Genomic DNA, 18,251 nt, shown 5'->3' with positions numbered 1-18,251 from the left:
TCACGCTTCCCCCCCTCTACCCCACTCTAGAGGACCTGGGTCCCCTCATGCCTCACTGAGTGCAAGTCAGAATACTAGGGACCCTGGGCGTCTCAGGACTCCTCAGCAGGGCCCCCCAAGGCCAGTGCACCAGCACGACTAGGCAGAGGTGGGCCTCACCACTCCCCAACCCCCATCTTCCTTTCTTCACCCACCTTCTTTGGGGTGATTACTGGAAAAACGGGCACAAGGGTGTCTTAGGAGAAGCTATAAATTCAGATTTTTATGCTACATCACCTGGTTGTTTTCTTTTGTTTTTGTTTTTTGGCAGTGCCACGCAGCATGTGGGATTTTCATTCCCTGACCAGGGACTGAACCTGTGCCCCCTGCAGTGGAAGTGCGGAGCCCTAACCACTGGACCGCCAGGGAAGTCCCCACCTGGTTGTTAAATGTAGACAACAGTTCTGATCATTTGGTATGTGATCTCAAAACTGCCCTTCCGCGGCTCTGCTTGGCATCCCGGGGGCTGACCCTTGTGAACTACATTTCCCAAGTTCCTTTGCCAACTGGCCCTGGTTTGGTTCAGCCAATGGGAGGCACTGAAGGGAGACTGGAGGGTGGGAAGAAGCCAGGGTATTTCCCCCTCTCTGCGCAGTGGCTGGGTATCCTCTGAAGCTCCACTGCCCCGCCTGCAGCCCATTCTCCATGATCCCAGGCCAGGAGTTCCAGTAACCACTCCCCCATTTCCTGTTTGGCTTTTCAAAATTGCCCCTATGCAACCCCTTAAAGTGGGCTCTGGTTTTCTGACTGATACAGTAACTAATTCAAATCCTCTTTTTCCCCCCACATTAAAAAAAAAAAAGTGGTAAAAAATATGACATGAAATTTACCATTTTAATTTTTTTTTTTTTTTTTTTTTGCGGTACGCGGGCCTCTCACTGTCGTGGCCTCTCCCGTTGCGGAGCACAGGCTCCGGATGCGCAGGCTCAGCGACCATGGCTCACGGGCCTAGCCACTCCGAGGCATGTGGGATCTTCTCGGACCGAGACACGAACCCGTGTCCCCTGCATCGGCAGGCAGACTCTCAACCACTGCACCACCAGGGAAGCCCATTTTAATCATTTTTAAGTGTACAGTTCAGTGGTTTTAATTACATTCACAATGTTGGGCAACCATGACGACTATCCATTTGTAAATTAGAGCCTTTTAATATCCTTGGGGCTGAACCAAGCTGGTCTGCAGCCTACATCAGCCTGCGTGTCCTTCACTTTGCAGGTGGCAAATACCCTCTTATGAATTCTCCCACCTGAGCATCCCAAAGCCCCTGATGTTAATGGGAGAGGGAAGATGACCTCCATTTCACAGAGGAGGAAACTGGGGCTCAGGCAGATCAAGGCTACTGACCAAGACACCCGATTCCAAGCACTGTGCTCTGTCCTCTTAGCTCCCCCAGCTTTTTGTTAGCTCCCCCCCTCCCCACTCTCCAAACCCCTGCACATACCCCCTGCTGCCCTGCCCCCCATCAGGGGTAAACTCCTGCCACTGAGCTTCCCCACAAAGTGTCATCCCAGAGAGTTGGGTGGGGGTGGGGGTTCTTGGGGTCTGCACACCCAAGGACACCACAGAGCTGGGCACCAAATAAGAACAATGACAACAACAACAATAATAATACCACCTAATGTTTATTCACACTCAATTCCTTCTGCATGTGGGAAGGAAGGAAGAGTTCTGAGGGTCTCGTGTCTGTGCTTTTCAGCGGTCAGATATAAGAAGGGGGTGGTGGAAAAGCTCAGAGCAGAGGCTTCCATAATTGAAACAACCCAACTAATCACTTATCAAGGGCCAACTACATTCCCCAGTTTGAGGTACTTTGTCTCTTAATCCTCATGCATGAGAAAACAGAGGCTCCTCAGGGAGGTGGACTCACCTGGTTCCACAGCAGAAAGGGCTGGAGCTGGGACCCACACCTAAGTCAGTTTGGTTGCCAAAGACCAAGGCTGCCCCGCCTGCCCTGACACTCCACCTCTGTTCACTCTGGCCTCCCAGCCTTTGCACAGGTTGTTTCCACACACTGAGCAGCGTCCATGAGGGATAATGAAGTGGGTCTCAGATTGGGCAGAAGAGATCTCCCCAGGCCTGCCGCAGCCCTTCCCAGTCGCCGGGCAGGGCCCTGGACCAGAGCCCAGGCTCTGCTGCAGCCTGAAGAGAAGAGGCAGTTGCTGGGGTGTGGGGGTGGGCACAACGGCAGCGGGGAGAGCGGCCCTGGTGGGGGGATGGAGGCCTTCAGTGACCCCACGTCTCCACCAGGGCATGACAGACATTCTATGTCAAGCCCTGAGCCACTCACAGACCTGGGTTTAAACCTGGCTCTGAATAACACACATTCAGGTTTGCCTGTGAACACACAGTCCTGCTCTGAAGGACACTTGAGAATCATCCTGGTTGCCTCCAGGGGAGGAGCTGAGTGGCTGTGGATCAAGGCAGAGTAGGCAGACTTTTCACTGTCTACCCTTTGGGCCCTTGGACTCTTGAACCATTAATAAATAATTTAAAAAATTTAAATCCTGGATTGGTAAATTACTGTGTGACCCTGAGTAAGTCACTTAGCCTCTCTGAGCCTCTATTTCCCCAACTGTAAAAGAGTGTTAATTATAGCACTTACTCCATAGGGTAAGGGTAAAGCATAAATAAAAGCATGCATGCAAAGAGTTAAGCATGACACCTGACACACAATAAGAGCTCCTAGAATGGGATTGTTATTATTATTATTGGCCATTTGCCTGACAGACCCCAGGCAAGGGCTACTGCCACAGTCCTCTGTCACCTTCCAGGATCTCATCCTCAATATGGAGGCCATTCCAGCAAACGCCAGCTCCGTTGCCACTAGCTCTGTGACTTGTGTAGATTATGTCACTGCTCTGTGCCTCTGTTTTCTCCTCTGTGAAACAGAGACACTAGAACTTGCCCACTATCCACAAGACTATTAACAGTCAAGATTGGTCATTCAACATTTCCTAGCGATCTCGGTACCGCATATGGTGCCCGACACAGGGTGCCAGGGTAAGGGTGAAGGGTGCACAGTCTGGTGGGGGAGGGAGGCAGATACATTAACCGATGCTTACAAAAGAGAGACGTGGTGGATGAGGGAAAGAGAACTAAGAGAGGCCAGCAAAGGAGCCTAACCCAGCCCGGGGAGGGAAGGACAACAAGGAAGCCTTCCTGGAGGAGGTGTTGCCACACCTGAGCACTGAAGGATGATCAGGGGTTGGTCAGTCAGTTAAAGGAGAAAGGGGGGACTTCCCTGGTGTTCCACTGGTTAAGACTCTGCACTTCCACTGCAGGGGAAACAGGTTTGATCCCTGGTCAGGGAACTAAGATCCCGCATGCCGTGCGGCGCAGCCAATAAATAAAGAAAATTTTAAACATTTTTAAAAAGGAGAAAGGGGGTCAGAAAAGGAAATGCAGGCAGAAGAAGCAGTAAGAGCAAGGGCTGGAGGTAGAAGACCCAATGGGTTGTTCCAGAACAAACAGGAAGGAGGCTTGGTGCTAAGGGCAGTGGGAAGCAGAGGAAAGTCTTTTGTCATCGACCTTAAAGAATTGCCTGGTTTCAGAGCCCAGCTCTACCTCTTATCAGCTGTGTGACCTTGGGCAAGTTACTTAACTTCTCTGTGCCAAATGAGGGGAACAGTGCTTACTCCATACTGTTTCTGTGAGGATAAAAGTGAGTTAATTCATGTAAGGTGCTTAGGACAGGACCTGGCACACAGCTCTGTTCAGCTGTCTTCTGCTGGCCCAGGTACACAGTGGCCTTCAAGGAGATGATGCTGCTTAAATATTTGCCGAGTGGATGAACAAATGAGCAAACAGGCTGCCAAACCCTTGCACAGTCCCATGGCCCCTTGCCCACGCCCAGGGTTGGGGCCTGCCCTGGCTTCTCCACTTCCTGACCACTGAGCAGGGATCACAGATCGCCTGGAGGCTCAGTGATGCCCCCCCCACCCCCCCACATCTGGGAACCACCTTGGTCACAACATGCCCACTGCCAGCCCATCCCCCATCTCTGACACAGTTCACAGGGGCCTGGACTTGACCACCCCAGGCTGAGGGGGCTGCTCTGGGCCTCAGAGGGGAAGGAGGCCCTTGTTTATTGTCACCTGCTAGTACCATGTCTGGCACAGGGATACACCTCCAATAACTCAGGTCTGACTCTCAGGGAGGTGAGGACCGGCCTGGAGGAAGGGGAGCCCTGCCCTAGACCATGGGGCTCCGAGGCTGGGCTTCTCCACCATCCCCATCACCCATCCTGTCCTTCCTCTCCCTTGTCTGCCTGGCCTGGCTGCCGAGGTCCCTGTTCAGACACAGAGATTCAGTTCCAAGGTGAGAAATCCAGGGTTGGGGGAGGTGAGGGTAAATCAGAAGCAGGATGCAGTGAGGACACCTTCAAGATCATTCACACTGTACAAAAGGGGAACCTGAGGCCCAGAGAGAATCCGTAAGTCACGTCATCAGGCTGCCCAGCCCACCTACGGCAGGGCTGGGATGGGACCTGCTCCTTCCTCCCAGTGCTCAGGGAAGCTCCGCAGGCTGGGGCCTGAAACAACCTGGCTGTCTGCAAATGGGAACCAGGAAAAAGGGGAAGGAGGGAGTGGTTTGCAGGCAGTTTGCTGGAGAGAGCCTTGGGGGAGCCCTATAACTGGCACTGCGGCTAAGGGTCCGGAGCAGGGAGTAGTGCCCAACAGAGGAAGCAGCCGCCACTCCCTGCCACTCCCCTCCCCCGACCTGTGCCTGCTGCTACCACAGCAGTGGGGATGCTGCAGAGGCTGCTGCGGCCCTGGCCGAGTCCCCAGCCTGGCCTGCAGCTCTGCAGAGGGAGGGACGTGGGAGGAGATGCTGAGTCGGGCTCTGCCACTCCAGCTCCAGCCGCAGTGAGAGCAGAATGCTCAGAAAGGCCCGCTGGGGGGTGGCCTGGTGACCTTACCCTGCAGCTGGGCGGAAGGAGAGGGCAGGAGTTGGGCTTTCATTCCCTGCCTGGTCAGGCCTGCAGGCCCCAGGGCGACATGGCTTTAGTGGCTGGGCCTGAAGAAAGGGGGCAGAAAGGGGGCCTGAGGCTGCGCAGAGGAGAAGCTTCTTCAGGCCTGGGGGCTGGGTCTGAAAGGGGGCATCCAGGCCCTGCCCTGAGGGAGTTGACTGATGGCCTGGGGCAGGGACAGGGGAGATGTAGCCCTGACACAATTCACTGTGTGACAAGATAGCTGAGGTGGGATGAAAAAAGGCACTTGATGGATGAGGATAATGACATTAATCATAGCAATCGTGACAATAATGATTCAGCGCAGGTGCTGGGCCAGTCACTGTGAGGCTCAGCACAGCCCTGTGAGGGAGGCATTATTTTTCCCCCTTCTACAGGTGAGGTAACTGAGGCCTGCATAGCTGGCTTGCTCCATCCTCGCCCCAGAGACCCTTGTAGGCCTCTCCTCCTGGACTCTGAGCTCCGGGCAGGGGGGGCTCTGACTATTTTGGCCCCTGCTCTTTCCTCCACCCGGAGCCTTCAACCCAACCTGCACTCAAGTGCACAAGATAAGTGGATGCAGGAAGCCAGCCCCGTGGGGGGCAGAGAGAGGGCACACCCACCACCCTTCCCCACTTCTCCATGTAAGTGGAGACACGTCCAACCCTGCATTTGTGTCTGGCAAAACCCACGGTCTGATCTGAGCCTCATGGTGTCTCAAGAGGTGGCCAAGGCCTGGAAAATCACCCCCAATTCACTGATGAGAAAACTGAGGCTCAGGGAGGTTATGTGCCTTGCTTAGGGCCCCAGCCAGCAGTGGTGGGCCAGGCCCCTTCTCCTCCTCCTCCCAGAGCCTATCAGCCCTCTGTGAGGGAGGGCCGGCTTGCTGCCAGGAATAAACGATGCCAGTGGTAGCTAACGTTTAGGGAGCGCTTACAATGGGCCTGGTATGTAGCATCTCATCTAATTCTCCCAATAACATTTTGGGGTTTTGGTGACAGTTGATTAAGGTATAATTCACATAGCATACAATTCACCCACTTAAAGTGTATGAGTCGATGGTTTCTAGTATATTCAGAGTGTGCAACCATCACCACACGATAATCAATTTTAGACCATTTTCATCACCCCCAAAATAAACCCTGTACTCTAACTATCAGCCCTCAAGCCCCTCATACCTACAGCTCCAGGCAGCCACTAATCTACTTTCTTCCCTGTAGATATGCCTGTTCTGGATATTTCATATAAATGGAGTCATATAATATCCAGCAACCTTTTGAATGGGGTGTTATTATTGCTCCTGTTTCCCAGATGAAAGTGACTGAGGCTTGGACAGGTGAAAACCTTACCAAGGGCCTCAATGAAGCAGTAATGGGAAGGATTGGAACCCAGGCCCACCTGACTCCAGAGGCCCTGCTCTTTGTCCTCAACTCCCCCAGTTAGGGAGCCTGGGAGCTCACTGAGTACCCCACTCATCCCCTCCCTTCTACCTGAATCCAGGGCCCCACCCCCAAATTCCTCCATCACACTCAGGGCTTCTGCCAGGGAAACCCCAAGCCCAGAAATCACACACAGTTCTCTCATGACCCTTGCTCTCAATCCTTCAGGCCTCAGCTATGCCACCCCCTCTGAGAAGCTTTCCCTGACTGCTCACTTTCTTGGCACTCCACTGCGCATGTGCCTTTGCCCACAGAAGACCGGGCAGCCTGGCTCCCTCTCTGTGGTTGGGAAATTGAGGCCCTGGGGAGGTGTCTAGGGTCACCCAGTGAGACAAGGCAGAGCGGGGAGCAGGGCCAGACTCCCGACTCCCACACCAATGCTCTTCCTCCTGGCTATTCCAAACAGGAAGCCCTCATCTCCTCCACCCTTATCCCATCCTGAAAGTGGTGTCATCAGGCCCACGGGCAAGAGGGGGAAACTGAGGCTCAGCAGAGTTAGTGATCTGCTCAAGGCCACAGGCACTGAGCCAGGACTCACCTGCTGACTCCCCAACCTCCCCCACCAGACGAGCTGAGTCAGGAGCCGCAGCGTGTGGCTCCCATGGCTCCTGGACTTGCCCCTCTACCAACCCTCATAAAATCGGCTCCTTACTTGGTGATGAGGGGAGCTGGGATTCCCGTCTTCTTCGTGGCTGTATTCCCAGCGCAGTCCTGAGCCTGGAACAGGTTCAGGAATTGTTTGTTGAATGGATGATGGAAAAAGGGAAGGAAGGTAGGAGTGCGGGTGGGGCGGGAGAGGGTGGTGTGGGCCGTTAAACCGCCTGCTCAGAATCGCAGGATGCCTTTTACTAGAATCGCAGTGTCTTACACCAATTCTTCTGACTCCTGAATCTAGAACTCCTTACATCTGTGGGTCTATGCCTCTTGGGGAGTCACCCACACAATCCTGTGCCCAGTTTTGAGGGCTCCTGGCCCACTAGAGCTCACCCACAGGCCTCCAGGAGTCGAGTCTCTGTACTGCAGGTTGAGAACCTTGTACAGGCTACACAGCCCTGTCCTGGGGACACAACTGACATGAACACACTTCACCAGAGCCTGAAGCACAGCACACTGTCTCCACCTTAAGCCTGTGTGGAGCTGCAGCCCCTGGCACACAATGCAGCAGTTCTGACACCATTCCTCCACCTCCTCCCTCCTCACTCACATGGCCCACTGTCCCTCCCCAGGGGCTGCCACCAGCCAGGGACGTGATGGAATGCTTGTTAATGCTATTTAAGCCTCCATCAGGCCTGGCAGCCTACGCCCTCAGCTTCCGGGGCAGGGAAGCCTGCATCCCACATCTGGGTCCCCCGATAACTCAGCAGGACCCTGCCTCTCTTCCCTCGACCCTAACACCATCTTGGTTGTATGGGGCAGAGGATCGGCAGGGTCCAAGGCTCAGGAACTCTCCCAGTGTCCAGAATGGTGCGGCAGACACAATTGGTAACAGTTGTGTTTGTTGAGGGTTTTCTAAGCCAGAAATGGTGTTAGGCTTTTTGCATATGTTTTTTCACCAAATCTCAAATGAAGCTGGTCCTGTTACACCCCGTTTTACAGATGCAGAAACCAAGCCACAGAAAGGAGAGTCACTTGTCTGAGGTATCCCAGAGGGAGTGCAGGCATTCAGTCTTGGGTTGGTCCAAACTCGAGGGTGGATTCTGAACCATTAGTTACTGTTGATTGTTCCCCTTCACCTGTGTAGGCATCTGTCCTTGGAAGCCCGGCACCAGGAATGTTCTGTGTGGGGTGGTAGATTCACATTCATTACCATTTCTCAGAGGATGCAGAGTCTGCTGAACCTCAGCTTGTCTCTTCACTTGCAGTCATAAAATATTAAAGCCAGAAGATGCCCTGGTGACTGGGATTGTCTAGTCTCCACATTTTATGAAGCGGGAAGCTGAGGCCCAGAGATCCACACGACTTGGACAAGGTGTTCCCAAGTCACAGGTAATTAGGAACAAACCCAGGACTCCAGATGTCATGTCAATGCTCCCTAAAATCAAAGAATGTGAGCTCAGGAAACAACGTCCAGGGCCTTCCAGCCCAAGCCTCTCATTTTACAGAAGGGGAAACCGAGACTCAGAGAAGAGTGGGGTCTTCTAAGAGTGATATACAGGCAGGCAGGGTGTACCATCAATGGACCCAAAAGTCCCAGTTTTGTACTAGCAGTGACCAGACATATGAGATGACCTATCAGAGCCTCATCTGTGAAGTGGCAATAATAAAACCTATAGTATAGGCTCACTGTCAGGAGTATAAATGATGCTGGACCTTAGGCCAGCACCCAACACATACTAAGTGCTCAATTCACGGTATATTTTATTAACACTGGTAGGCTCTTGTCATTTTCCTCCTCTGCCATCTGCCTTCCAGGTCAAACGTTTCTCGGTACAGTACAGTGGGTAAGACTGTGGACTACTGCTTCAGCCACTTGTTAGCTGGGTGACTTTGGACTGGTTACTACTTTGTGACTCTGGGCTTCAAATGTCTCATCAGTAAACTGGGGATGGCAAATACAGGACCTACCAGGCAGGGCTGTTGGGTGATGGAAATAATACACGTGACAGGTTTAATGCAAAGCGAGGTATATAGTAAGTGCTCAACATATTTGAGCTACCACAATTACTTATTACTTTCATGGCCATGTCGCATGTCTGTCACATCTCTGGCTGCAGGGCGCCTGCTCCACCTGGAAGGATCTGGTCCCCAATCTCCAGAACTCTCCAGTGTCAGGAGTGCTAACGCAGCAAGGGAAGGAGATCTCAGAGCTCTGCGCCTTCACGGGGACGCAGCTCTAATTTCTCAGTGCCTGCCTGGAGACGGGAATTCTGGAAATGCTGGACGAAATTCCGATTTTTGCAGTTGTGGAAGTGTCCTGGAAGAGACCCCCATTGTACAGGTGCAGAAACTGAGGTCTGGGGAGGGGAAGGTTGCTGCCCACAGATGCACAGACGCCCGGACACAGGCCCGTGGCATGACGCACCGGTGTCCTCGCTTGTGGCACCCCAGGGACGATGCCCTTCCCCAGGAGCCCCCGCCCCCGAAGAGCGCTGGTCGGGCCCCTCCCAGAGCCCTGCCCCCTGCGTTCGAGGCTGCTCGTCCCGCCCTTCCGGTGGCCTCTTCGCCTCTGTCCCGGCTTTATTTAAGACAAAGGGAGCGATGGCAACCAAGGCCGTCGCCACCTTTCTGCGGTCTCCAGGGATAATTTTTTTTTTAAATAAATTTTATTTATTTATTTACTGGCTGCGTTGGGTCTTCGTTGCTGTGTGCGGGCTTTCTCTAGTTGTGGTGAGCGGGGGCTACTCTTTGTTGCGGTGCGCGGGGGCTACTCTTTGTTGCAGTGCGCGGGCTTCTCATTGTCGTGGCTTCTCTTGCTGCGGAGCACGGGCTCTAGGCACGTAGGCTTCAGTAGTTGTGGCACGTGGGCTCAGTAGTTGTGGCGCACGGGCTTAGTTGCTCCGCGGCGCGTGGGATCTTTCCAGGCCAGGGCTCGCACCTGTGTCCCTTGCATTGGCAGGCAGATTCTTAACCATTGCGGCACCAGGGAAGCCAAGCCCTCCACGGATGCTTTTGACCCATGACTTCTGGCCAAGGCTGCTTGGGAGTTAGGTCCGAGTTGTAGGGAGCACTCCCGGCTTCTCCGAGCCCGTGCTTCGGAGAAGTGCTCGACAGTCTTCGGAAGCCGGAGGGAGCGCTCGGGCATTTCCGGCGCCGAGGGGCGAGGCTGATGGTGAACGCAGGCGTACCCGCCCCCGCCTGTAGAGTCTGTCAGGCCAGAGAGCCGGCCTACGTATTAGCAGGCACAGAAACAGGCTCTGTAACCCTGGAGCCTCCATTACTTCCTCTGGAAAATGGGCTGATGACAAGTCTTGTGAGGCTCCAATGGAACCCCGATAAGTTTTTGAGAGAAACTAGAAGACACATGGGTAAATATCCACGCTATTTAACTTGCCTCAGTTTGTTCATTGTAATTAAGGGTAATTGTACCTTCCTTTCCTGTGTAAATTGTGAGAATTGCAAACTGTGGGAAAGATACATGTAAGAGATCTGGCACCTTGTAAGCACCCAGTAAAAGGCAATGATTGTGATAATGGGCAAAGCACCCTCCTTGCCAAGACAGGAAAGAAAGTCCACGTGTCTATTCCTGCTTCCAAGGACCTTCAGCCTCAGAACCAGAAGCAAGGTAGCTGTGAGCCGCAGTGAAAGCACTGGCTGGGAGTCAGACCTGCCACGGACCACTTGGCCTCAGTTTCCTCATCTGTACAACTGATGGCCTTCAAGGCCCTCTAGCCTGGCTTCCTTGAACTCTGGGTTGTGAAACGCAGTCCAAGATGGCTCTAATTATAGATGGATAAGGTGGAGGACAGTCTATAGGAAGTCACCGTGGACTGGCATTTATTCATTCAACAAACTTCACTGAGGTAATACTCTGGTACCAGGTCCTAGGGAAGCAACATTGAATAAGAGATGCCTGTCACCCTTGCCCAAAGTACAGTTAGGAGACAAATAGCCCTTTAGAATACAGTGTTAGGCTAGAATGAGGGAAAGGCAGGGGGCTATGGGAGCCCACACGTTGCGGGTAGGGAAGGCTCCCTGAAGGCAGAGTTAACATGGAATAGCTAAAGCATAAAAAGAAGTTATGTAAATGGGGGAAGTGAATTTGGGGTGGGGGAAAGGATGTCAGAGAAGAAGCTCTGGGTACAAGAGATTATGGCAGAATCAAGAATTTCATGGAGGGACTTCCCTGGTGGCACAGTGGTTAAGAATCCGCCTGCCAAGGCAGGGGACACGGGTTCCAGCCCTGCTCCAGGAAGATCCCACATGCCACGGAGCAACTAAGCCCGTGTGCCACAACTACTGAGCCTGTGCTCTAGAGCCCACGAGCCACAACTACTGAGCACGCGTGACACAACTACTGACGCCCCCGCGCCTAGAGCCCGTGCTCCGCAGCAAGAGAAGCCATGACAATGAGAAGTCCGCACACTGCAACCAAGAGTAGTCCCCGCTTGCCACAACTAGAGAAAGCCCGCACACAGCAATGAAGACCCAACGCAGCCAAATAAATAAATAAATTAATTAATTAAATAAAAAAAGTTTCATGGAGGTGGGCCTGGAAGGCAGGAGAGATTTGGGCAGAGAGGGATGTGGGCAGGGGAGGGCATACCAGCTCTCTCTGTCCTTTCCATCCAGCCCTGCCCCCTCCAAAGCCACCGCCAGGAAACATTCTTGTGTCCTTCTCTCTGTGCCTCAAGTGTTTATATCCCCACCATATGTTCACCCACTGCACACATCCTGAGTGCCCCAGTACAAGGACCACTCCCTGCACTCATGGACTCATGGTCTAGGAAGGATGTGAAGACACAGGCACCAGGGACTCCAGCACATGCCATCACCTAGGTCCCAGGACAGGCACCTAGGTGATGAATGGGGTTCAAGGCAGCAGGAAGGACATGGAGGAGGAGGAAGTCTCGGACTGAAGAGATGAGGCGGGCCAGCATTCCCAGGAGAGGTCCAGTTGTGAGCAAAGACAGGGAGGTGGGACCGGGTGGCCATGTTCTAGAGCCAAGTTTTGTGCTTGGCAAGTGATTTAACCTCTCCAGGCCTCAATTTTTCTCACCAAAACTTCTTAAGAGTGGATGTGACACCTAAATGAGATAAGGTATGTAAAAGACTTAACAGCAGGGCTCAATCAGTGAACTTGGAAGGTTGGTCAAGGCCAGATCAACACAGGCAGTACTGCTGTAGGGACACTGGTTCAGGATGTACATCCCCAGGCCCCTCCACCAGAGATTCTGACTCAGAGGTTATGGGCGGGCCGGGGGATTTGCTTTGGTGACCAGCATTGTGGCAGAATGTTTTAAATTTTTAAATAAAAAGCACATTTTCTCCACTAACTGCCCCTGAGAGAGCAAAGACCTCAAGGTCAGCTCTGTCTCCTCCTTCCTTCACCACTAACCTCCCCAGAAGCCAGAAGGCGGTTCAGATGCCCAGCAGAGTTTTTACCGGCGTGTGTGACCGAGTGCCCGGTCCAGGTCTGCTATGGGCTCCCGCAGTCTTCCGTCCACCCATCCGTGGCAGGCGCCTGGCTCAGGGCCGAGGAAGAGGTTTTAGAAACCTACCTGGCATGTCTCCTCGCTGCTGCCGTTTGCTACTTTTGGGTGGTGCCAGGCTGCTGCCAGGCCCTGTGTGTCCTCATGCAGACTGACTTCAAAGGGATGGGCCAGGATGTGGCTGCCCCTCAGCAAAGCAAGCTTCATGTCCCCAGAGCCCTGGCTGTGCCCATTTGTAGGGGCCTCTTTTAAGGCCCAGTAATGCCTCATCTACCTGCCAACACCAACCATCAGAAATGAACTTTTATCCAACTGATAGTTCTCCCCCTAAGCCTCAACACCCCAATTTAAACTCATTGGCATAGAATCTTTCTCAAATGTCCTATGGACAGCCTTCTCCTCCAGAATAAAGAGATGAAGCAACACGGAAATGTTTTTTTCTGAGAGCCGTTGTGGATCCCAGGAAGTGCAGGTGGCCCTGCTGTGAGCCACAGCCTCACCACCACCTTGCTCAGTGACCTTGGCAGGTCACTTTCTCTGACTTAGACGTCCTACTCTGTATTGGGGGATGACCCTGCGGACCTAGGGCAGTTGTTGCAGACACCACATACATAGGGGGCCAGCACACAGCAGGCAAGTGCTCAGCACACAGAGGTTGCCAAAATTGTTTTCTTGATGACTCAAGATCTACACTGTGAACATTAATCATGGTTCCATGACTGCTGTCTAGTTATCTGTCTCCTCAGGGTAGGCCATCCAGAAAGCTGCCAGCTGTCATTTCAACTTCCTGACCATACTGCCTTGGGGGCCTCCTTCCCCAAGACAATGCCAGTTCTCAACCCCCCTTGCTTCCATCAAGAGGCTGGAAGGAACTCCCAGAGCAAAGCTCCAGCCAGTGTGATGGGACCAGGAAAGTGCTGGGTCCAGTTCTAAAGCAGTGGTCCTGTGGGAACCTAGCTGGGCCTTCCTATGAATGTGAGAGGTGATAGCACAGTCTTGTAGTTGAGCATACTTGCTGTCGAGCCCATCAGACCTGGGTTTGAATCCCACCTTCACCACTTACTAGCTGTGACCTGGGGCAAGTTTCCCAACCTCTCCGAACCTCCATTTCCCAAACCATGAAGTGGGGATAGTAACCGTCTCTATTTCATAGGGTTGCTGGAATGAGAGAGGCCAGGTGTAAAAGAGGCCAGGTGTAAAAGCAGAGGTACCTCACAACTATACTCCAATAAAAATTAAGTTAAAAAAAAAAAAAGAGGGCTTCCCTGGTGGCACGGTGGTTGAGAGTCCGCCTGCCGATGCAGGGGACACCAGTTCGTGCCCCGGTCCGGGAAGATCCCACATGCCACGGAGCGGCTGGGCCTGTGAGCCATGGCCGCTGAGCCTGCGCGTCCGGAGCCTGTGCTCTGCAACGGGAGAGGCCACAACAGTGAGAGGCCCGCGTACCGCAAAAAAAAAAGAAAAAAAGAAAAAGAAAAAGAAAAAAGAAATAAACAAAACCAAAAAAAAAGAAAAACTTGCATAATGAAATTATGATGAGATGGACATTTTTGCACGTATGTAAAATTTCAGTTGATGTGTCATACTCAACTGAAATAATGATAAACATGTTTTGAAATAATGATGAATGAACATGACTGGTTCAAAGCTTTAAAGAAAATATTTGATGATCCCTGCAAAAATGTCAAACCATGCAATAATGCTTTTTTTATGAAATCATGTTAGTTAAAGCACAACTATTTGATTTCCATTACTGAAGCAAATAAAATGCATCCAAAAAAAAAAGCAGAGGTACCTCTTCCCCTCCTTAGCTGAGAGCCTTGAGTCCTATTACTGCTTAGCCTCTTGCACTAGATAACAAGAATAAAACAGCCCTAGAGCGCGTGTAACTCCGAATGCCTCATCCAGTTGCTAGAACTTTTTCCTTAGGGAAAACGAATGAACCGTCTCACCCTCAGACTCGGGAACCACAGCCGGAGAATCATTCATCCATAATTGCTCGCAAAGGGAACCAGGGCGGGAGACATGGGGCGGATCTGTAAATCCACCCACCAGCTCCTGACCTTTGTGGCAGAATTCAGCTTCCCACACGGTGTCATCCCAGGGCGGCAGACAGATGGGTGGGCAGGCAGACCTGCTGCAGGCTTTCATCAGCTTTGGGCCAGTCCCCTTGTGGTTACAACTATGGGCGGATACTAGGAGGGGGAGGCTTATGCAAAACTGCACGTAGTTCAGTTTTTGCTGTCTGTTTCATAAAGGGAGTAGGGGGAGGGAGGCTGCCTCCCCTTTACTATAAATCAAGGCCTGCAAAAATAGGACAACTCTAAGGAGCGGGAGGAGGAAGAGGGGAGGAGGAAAGGGATAAGGAGGACAGAGAAACTGGGGGTGGGGGAGAGATGGAAGAATGTGATAGAAGAAGGAACAGAGAGAAGGGAAGGAGAGAGAGTATGTGAGGCATGATGAGCACCAAAGAGAGATAAGGAGAAAGAGAAATGCTTGGCACTTCACAAATACATAAAAGTAATTGAGGAACTCAAAAAGGAAAAGGTATTACCGAGGTGAGTTTGCAAGCAATGCAGTGGGCAGGGCTTGAGCCCCAGCAAAGGTGACCGCGCGCAGCTCAGGCTGGCTGGGTGGCTCCAAGCCTGCGGCGGCCACGCTCCAAGGGCTGAGCCGGCCTGGAGCTGTCCAGATGCCTGGTGCTGAAATGACCAGGTGCTCACCAGCTTCTCAGGCAGGACTGCTCAGGTATTCGACTACTTGTTAAACACCTACTGTTTGCCAGCCATTGTTCCAAGGGCTGAGGAAAGCTGTACTGAATAAGACAGGCAAAAGTGTCTGTCCTTATGAAGCTTAAATTGTATGGGAGGAGACAAGATAGTAGAATTTTCCATGTTAGAAAAGGTCAAGTTCTATGGAAAGGAGGAAGAGAATGAGTTTAGCAAATGCACCCCCAAACAGTGGTCACAGAGAGGTGACACAGTGGTGCAGGATGCCCAGGGGGGAGTGAGCCCCCACGTAAAGGATGTGCTGACATTTGGTCACAGGTCACAGAGGCTCTCAGCTGGGCGATCTGTCAGGGGCCAGACCCCAATTCCAGCCAGCTGCCTGTTCTCTCTCTGGGGGCCTCTCATTCCTCCAACCTCAGGCCATCTGGGCCCCGACTGTGCCTGAGAAATGGATTTCCACCCACAGTGTACAGCACCAGCTTAAACTTGGATGATTTGAGACCCTGTCACTGGGTCAACTCGGGCAACTCACTACCTTACTCTGGCCTTCATTTACTCATTTATAATAGGGACAGCGATCCTTGCCTAGTGATCCTTGCCAAGTTTGAGGAGGTACCAAGGAGAAAGTGGTGGCCGAGTTCTCTCTGCTGTACACATGGGGGGATTCCCCCTCACTAGGGTCTCATTCTTCAGAGTCCCCACTGCTCACCACAGGGTCTAATCCTGTAGACACTGAATGAATGAAGTAAGTGGCAGCAATGCTTGGCTGATATTCACCGAGGGCTGTACTGCTTTACCCTTCACACTGCAGCCCTGTTCCTGAAGAACACTAACCTTGGGGGTACGCAGGAGCCCAGATGGCAGCCCAGGGGGAACAGGGGCTGAAGCCCATGTCTGAGCGGGTTCTGCAGTGAGGGCCGATGTGGGCGACACTTGGGGACAAGAAGGGCCTGTGGTCTAATAAGTTTGGGGAAGTCGGCACCTCTGGGAGATTCCCAATGCTCATCACCACGTCCAGGCTCCAAGGGTTGCCCCAAGAGCCCTGTTTAACTCCTTTAACTGTGAAATTCTTCTTTTCCTCTCCTTTTTGGGGAACACTTATCACCATCCTCAAGAAGTTGCCCTGGGAAATGCTGCACTGGGATTTGGGAAGGACTTGAGAACCCTTGTCCCAGGGAGGCAATTTTAGAGGTTTATGGGGTTCTGAACCTCCGTGTTTTGTGTGTGCCTATCGCATAGCAGGCACTCAGTAAACATGTGAAGAATGGATGAATGAATGAATGAATGAATATGTTGTTCTACTCACTTTCAAATGGTAAGAATTGAGGGCAGGAAGATGAAAGTGATTTGAGACTCAAGGACTCAGGGCAGGATCATTTTTAGTCCCCTCTAGACCACAAGTTTGGCTGGAGAACTGATGGAATTTATTCATCCATCCATTCATTCACCCAATGACAACTCGGAGTGGTAAGTGTGATGTGGTGGATTAGCACTGGGGACCATGGAGGGGATAACTGACTACATGTAGGGGTAAAATGGATGGCTTCCTGGAGGTGAGCCTGAAGGGCCCTTTGGGGGGCACTGACCCCAGGACTCCCACCCTCATGTCATTTTGCCCAGCCACATGAATCATGCTTGGGACTTCTTGCTTAGAATCTCATGTTTGTGGCCCCACAGGCTTGGCAGAATCCATCTTGGCCCCTCCCCTCTTTTACCCAGCCTCTGCTACCACTCTCCCTTGCTGTCAGCTGCTTGTCAGCCTCCCCACACCCAGAGGATGCATCTGCATTATGCAGATGACTGAAAAGACCCAAAGGAACTGGGCTCTAATGGCAAGATTCCAAGCAGAATGACAAGTAATGGGGAGCCATGTGAGAGCATGGGAGTCCTCTTGAGCCCCCCAAATGCCATTCTCAGAAGCCTCAGACCAGACACTCACCTCCATCCTCCACCAACTGCAAAGGTGCCCTTCTGCCCCCTGCAAACTGGAGCATGGCTGGATCTTTAAACAGGGGAAAAATGCTTCATCATGTTCTGCTTCTCCATGCAAAACCAGAAACTCCCTTCCCCCTCCCTCCTCCTCCCCAGCGCACTCTCCTCCCTGTAAAACGTGGTTAAAGGGACAGCGCCATCACTTCCCCGTCTCTGAGGGTCTGCTTAGAACCAGGGGTCTGGGAGTGAGGTGGAGGGCAAAGAGAAAAGAACTGGCATAGGTCTTTCCTAGGGTATTTTTCTGTCCCCATCCTGGGGATCCTACAGAATGAAAACCATGTTAAACTGGAAATGTAGTGGGGTTTGGGTTAACTGCCTGAGGGAGGCTCAGGTCTGGGAGGGGAGTCTACACTGACTCCCCAGGAGGTCTCAAGTTTCCCTCCTGGCATCTGGCATCTAGGGGTGTCCCTTCAGCTCCCAATGGAGAGGCAAGACAGCCCAGGTGTGTATGTGGGAGAACGTCACAGAAAACAGGGGACCGGATCCCTAGCAGAAGGTCAAGGAGCTGGGTCTCTGGCTGCGGGTGTTTCTCCACTGGATCATTCACCCATCCCTCCTAAGCTCCCTATCTGCATAACACAGGGATCAGGCAAGGGGGAGATAGCATTCCTCCGTCCCATCCCTCAAGGGAAAGGCAGAGGCTAATTAACCCCTTCCTCCCCAACAATGAGCAGTAGGCCCTGTCCCTGGTGCTGAAGCACCAGCCGCAGCGCCGCCCCCACTCCCAAGGCACTTGACAGGAGCCAAACCCAAGAAAAAGCCAAATAACCACCAGCTGTTGCAGGGCCCTCCAAATACCAGGGTCCTCTTTTCTACGTGAATTAGGGTTTATGGGGGTGAGGGATTCTGGTACCCTGAAAGCATCCCATCACTTCTCTGGGGGGGAGAAGGGAAATCTATCATGGCACCCACTTGTCTGTTGTGGGTGTTGGGGAGAGACTACAAGTTGAAGCTGAGGAGATGGGGAGGGGAGAGGAACAAAGATGGACTTCCTAGTTGTGGGAAAGTGGCTGCT

General features: G+C 52.5%; 1 protein-coding gene across 2 annotated transcripts in view; it reads right to left on the bottom strand.

The window, feature by feature from the left end:
- Positions 1-17,307, bottom strand: part of AP1B1 (adaptor related protein complex 1 subunit beta 1) — a 94,500-nt gene extending 77,193 nt beyond the window's left edge. Inside the window, exon 1 of one of the 2 annotated variants that reach the window (XM_060310024.1) lies at positions 17,184-17,307. The gene's annotated coding sequence lies outside the window, so the exon portion shown is untranslated. The remainder of the gene's footprint in view (positions 1-17,183) is intronic. The other variant, XM_060310025.2, reaches the window with a different exon arrangement.
- Positions 17,308-18,251: the final 944 nt, after the last annotated feature.

The sequence above is a fragment of the Globicephala melas genome, chromosome 13, assembly GCF_963455315.2.
Source record: "Globicephala melas chromosome 13, mGloMel1.2, whole genome shotgun sequence".
Taxonomy (NCBI): domain Eukaryota; kingdom Metazoa; phylum Chordata; class Mammalia; order Artiodactyla; family Delphinidae; genus Globicephala; species Globicephala melas.
This window is presented reverse-complemented; position numbering and strand designations above follow the sequence as displayed.